Below are 5,879 nucleotides of genomic sequence, written 5' to 3'. Positions count from 1 at the left end.
TTCTAAAGTCTTACCTATGAGGCAAGAGTTGTATATATGTTAATAATCTAATCAGTGCAATTAAATAATAAATTGTTGCCTCTTGGGCAAAAGTTTTCAATTTCAATAATTTTCTAAACTAATTTTTGCCGATGAGGCTAGAGTTGCATATGTGTTAATAATCTAATCAGTGGAATTAAAGAATAAACTTTTGCCTCTTGGGCAAAAGTTTTCAATTTCAACAATTTTCTAAATTAAGTCTTGCCCATGAGGCAAGAGTTGCATATATGTTAATAATCTAATCAGTGCAATTAAAGAATAAACTTTTGCCTCTTGGGTAAAAGTTTTTAATTTTAATAATTTTCTTAACTACGTCTTGCCCATGAGGCAAGAGTTACATATATGTTAATAATCTAATCAGTGCAATTAAAGAATAAACTGTTGCCTCTTGGGCAAAAGTTTTCAATTTCAACAATTTTCTAAAGTCTTGCCCATGATGCAAGAGTTGCATATATGTTAATAATCTAATCAGTGCAATTAAAGAATAAACTCTTGCCTCTTGGGCAAAAATTTTCCATTTCAACAATTTTCTAAAGTCTTGCCTATGAGGCAAGAGTTGCATATATGTTAATAATCTAATCAGTACAATTAAAGAATAAACTTTTGCCTCTTGGGTAAAAGTTTTCAATTTCAAGAAAAAGAAAAAAATCCTCAAGATAAAATCTATGTCATAGAGAAGGTTGTGATTTTTTTCATGTGGATTTACAGGTATGAGAATATCTTCAAGAATTGCCTGATCTAGCTGCAGACCAATGCACCTCTCCAGATCAGACCTGCAGAAAGTCGATGATGATGATGCTATTGCAGATTTTAACAAATTTGAAAGAAAAGCCATTGGCACTACACTTTTCCTGGATTATTTTTGTAGTACGCCAGCTATTGTTTCGATGATGATCCTTTGTCTTTTCTGCAAATCCAAATTCAAGAAACTTCCTTTAACCAATTGAGGGTCCTTGATGAACAAGCCCTGAAGAGAATTTTGGGCATAATTTATCAAAATTCTGCTGATAATGTCTTGTTTAAGACCTTTTGTTTTTACTGCCAACAGAACTCTCTGAAAGAAATCCAGATTTAGCACCGTGAGCAATTTTCCCCACCAGTCTGATAGTGTCTCAGAATTAACGCACTGAACAGGTTTGGGTGGAAAATTATACTCCAACTTTGACAAACTAGATGTTAGCTGCTCTTTACAGGCATTATTTGCAATTGCGTTTATTAACTGGCTAACAAGATTGACTTCTTCAGATACCAGTAGTAATGTTTCACAGCGATGAAGAACAAATATTGAGTTGGATATGTTTGGAAATACTGGATCCTTAAGGAATACCTCAGTATGAATTTCTAGGTTTTTCTCAGAGATATCTTCTGTCATTTTCATAAATCTAGCTGCACATCTGTGTAACGCCACATTTGATATGGTAATCTCAACGTTCACTCCATAGCAGAACTTTGCAGCAAGTTCAAATGTATCAGATCCACCAGGAAGACCAGTAAGATTGATTCTTGAAATCTTTGTATCCTTCGCCTCTAGCAGCAACTTTCTAATTCTTCCACTTCACGAAACCAAGGGGAACTTCAAACAATGACAAATTAGCAATCACATTAGAAATGTATCCAAGATATTCCTCTTTCATTTTTCTTAATTTTAACACAAAGCACATAACTTAAGTTCTGTAGTTCTGTTTTTGCATTTGGCTATTGACTTTTGTTTGCTCCTCAACACAACTGTATTGATATCGGTAGCCTACTTATAATGGCTAAAACATCAATTTTTTTCAAGGTACTTTAGACTAGCCATTTCTTTGCACAACTTCTGTTTTTCCATAGACTTGAGCATTGCAATGATGAAAAACGTAGTTAAATTACACCAGAGGAAGAAATATTACACACTTCATTTTTGTACCTTGTGAAGAGCAAAACTGGCTGATCCGGCTTCTATAGTAAGATCACTCGAAACATCAGATATTGGCCTACTATAGAAGATATAGTCAATGATCAAAAGTTGGAAACTTACATTTTTTTTTAAAAAAATTAGCCTAAGGTTTCATGCACGCCCAACTTACATCTCAAGAATACAATGCTGGATGTATGGAGTCTTAAAGCTATCTAAATTCAAACGATGAAATCTTAACTCTTCGGAGAGCATAAGTCAGCCTGATTTTTTGTTTGTACATATGACCGTAATTTAGGACCAAAAATAGCATAAAAATACAATCTTGAATGGATAAAAATGTTAAACAAAGTTAACAATACTTTGTGTGTGTGCTATTTTTAGATTCAATCTAGCAAAGTGCCAGATATTTTCTGATGTCTTTAAAATGTGGTATGGAGTAATCTAACAGCTAATTGCAAAACTCATCTGTACTAACTAGAGGACCCTCACAAGATACACATGTTGGAAACTAGAAAAATAATTATTGATGTCTACACCATTCAGACCATATCTTGAACAAGAAAATTGAACACAATGGACTTTAGAGGTTTAAAAAGTCAGGTATTTAATTTGTCATTTTCAATGATTGCAGCCTTAGAAACTGCTCATCTATAGTCATTATCTAGAGTATATGATATTAACTTTATGAACCGATAGAAACTCTACAATCTTAGGTTTTAAGGTAAGTTCTATCACAATCAGTTTTCAAAGCTAAAAGTATTGCCATTTTCACTTACCCAACACTTGAATATGGTCTGTCATCGATGTAGAAGTGGGGACTTTCACTAAGGGAGTTTCAAATATAAATAGGTGAACACATGAAAGAAATCAAGAGATTCAGTATCTACTATACATACATAAAATATATTTTTCCCTTTGTATATATATAGCGTAATTCTTTCACGAAGTCCCTTGTGATATACGACCCTGACTCCATCCATCTTTCTTAAATGCATTTATTAATTAGATATTTTGGTGGCTGTAGTTCTCTTCTAGTGCCAAATCCTACTACCATTAGAGAGTTTAAATCCATTGTCTATTGCTTTATGTTATACAAGCTAATAGCTAAGGTGCTCTCTCTTAGAATCAACAAGTTAGTGCTTCTTTAATCTCTAAAGCATAGGCTAGATTCATCCGAGATGAAAAACACAACCTTTTCCTCCAAGACCAAACCCTCACAACTACTCAAACACAATTATAATCATAATAACAAAGTCCCCACAACCTGTTTGACACAATTCCTCATTATCTTCTAATGCTAATTATACCACTAGTTTGAAATACTTAGAACTAATTTTTGTACCACCTTGACCTTATACGTTTGGCCTTCCCAAAATATGTTGCGATCAATGTCAACTCTCACATTAATGGCCTTTCCCTCCAAGACCAACCCCCACAACTACTCAAACACAATTATAATAACAATAACAAATTCCCCACAACCTGTTCGACAGAATTCCTCAATGGTAAATATGTTACTACAATAACAACATATCCCAAGTCCAGTTTACGTTCACCTCCCCAAAAATCAAATAAATATTCTAATTATATAACGAGCTAAAATTACCAAAATGCATCAATAAGCTAAAATTACCACAATGACTTTTGATGATGAATTTCATACCTGAAGAACCCTTACGACAAAAGTCGATTCAGCGAATGTTTGAAAGTCGATTCTGAAATTTGAAAGAAAGAGATTTAACAATTTGGGCAACTTAGCCTCGGGCTTTAGAGAGCCATCAAATGGGTTGATTCTGAAATTTGGAATAAAAAAATGTAGAAAGAGATTGAACAATAAATATTTTAGAGGAGGGTATTTTCATCCAAAGCCATTTTATTTGGGGCTAAAATTTGAAAGTCACTTTAATTTGAATCTATTTTTTAGAATAACCCTTTGGAGTAAATGCCACTCCATATTTATTTTCTTTCCTTAATTGATTCCTCATAATTGGATTTTTATTCCCTTTTTTATTATTGGGATTGATTTAATATTTTCCCCTTTTATTTTTACTTATTCATTTTAAATTTTATATATTTTTTCAAAAGAGAAAAGCAAAACACTCAAATTATATCATTTAAAAAACATTCAAAAAAAGTATAAAGATAAAATTAGTTTAAATTTAAATATTCTCTCCTCTCTATCCATCTCTCATCACTAAATAATGAAGAACCCATTTACTTTTTCAATAATATAATTTTAACTATATTTATAGTTATTTAATTGATTTTCAAAAAAAATGATCATTAATATTTTTGAATAAACACAATAAAAAATGTAAGTAGAAATCACACTATAAAATAAAATATACTTTCTTGTTTTTATAAAATCAAATAATAGCTTATAACTTATTTAAGTTTTCATAATTAACATTAAAATATTATATACTCTAATGCTTATTTTAATATCAGGTCAAACACATTCTCTTAGATTAAACAACAAATTTTAATGTTTTTATTTTTCTACTTTATTTAAAAAGTTATACAAGTGAATATATTAAAATTACAAATATCTATTTATTAACATTTTCAGAGAATCAATTCGAAACAATAAAGGATCCTAATCCATACATGTTACTTTTAAATACATTTAAATTTATTTTATGGGTATTTAACAAATAAAAACAAGGACCTATTGGATGAACGTTTCAATGAGTCATAACGTTACGGAATTGCCTATATGTCTTGTCTTGTATACGGCAAAAATAGAAGACCAATTTAATATAGTAAGAAAGCAATTTTTTAAAGTGATTTGTCTACCTGATGAGGAAATTTACTACCTAAAATAAAGAGAACCAATAGAATTAATAAAAGTTAACATAATATATATTGTAGTAATTTAACATGATGAAGTTAATATTACATTTTAAATAAGTTGTTTAAAATAATTTTAATATGTGATTAGTAAATAATTATGTTTTTATAAATTTTATGTATTATAAATATTTCTGATGATATATATCGTATGAAGTTTTGAAATTATGGAGGAATCGCCTATTGTATTTGCTAGATAAACAACTATCCAATTTTATGAATATTTTTTATTATTTTACTATAATATAAATATAGTAACTTTATGCAATTAAATGTATGGTCAAAATTAATTTTATATTTTTATCTTTTAAGGAACATATATGAGTATTTGCCCATCCTCCTATGAACTACATCTTCCTTTAATTTAATTTATATCCCTTTGATTAGATATCAAATTTAAAATATAAAAATAAACTTTGGAATATTTCGATTATCTTAAAAATAAATAAACTTTAAATAGAAGAGTATACTTTGTGAACTTTTTGACAAATAAATAAAATTCAACATGATTAAAATATTGATAATATTATAACATACTAACCAAATCAAAAATATCAATTCTTTTTTAGAATTGATTAAAAAGAAAAATTTATTATTTGAATTGATACATAGAATGTATTAAAATAGATATTCTAATATAATTTATTTAATTTTTTAATTACATGTTAAAATAGACTTACAGTTGAAGTATGTGGGATCCACGTGAAAGATTACATCATTAGCGTTATTGAAAATATCTAATGCAATGACCACTATATCTATTTTTTCATTTAAAATAGAGTTGTAGTAGGATCCACGTAAGAATTATATGGAAATATTAAATAAATTATGAAAAAAACGTTATGCCCTTGATTATATTTGTAAGTGTTATCTTAAACATAAATTAATCATCACCAAAAATAACCATGAATGTTAAACTCAAAAGTAACTTCTTTTTTCCGTGGATTTAATTAAGAGGAGAGAAAACTCGTCCGAACACCATAATTGAAAAAAATATTTAAATGATTCAAATTTCAAATAAATTTATATTTAAATTTAAAATTATTATTTCCATTTGATTCAAGTATATCACTTAAATTACATTTAATAAAAAGAT

General features: G+C 28.9%; 1 pseudogene; it reads right to left on the bottom strand.

The window, feature by feature from the left end:
- Positions 1-676: 676 nt before the first annotated feature.
- On the bottom strand, positions 677-2,185 carry LOC107879152 (annotated as a pseudogene).
- Positions 2,186-5,879: the final 3,694 nt, after the last annotated feature.

The sequence above is a fragment of the Capsicum annuum genome, chromosome 8 (genome assembly GCF_002878395.1).
Source record: "Capsicum annuum cultivar UCD-10X-F1 chromosome 8, UCD10Xv1.1, whole genome shotgun sequence".
Lineage (NCBI taxonomy): Eukaryota > Viridiplantae > Streptophyta > Magnoliopsida > Solanales > Solanaceae > Capsicum > Capsicum annuum.
This window is presented reverse-complemented; position numbering and strand designations above follow the sequence as displayed.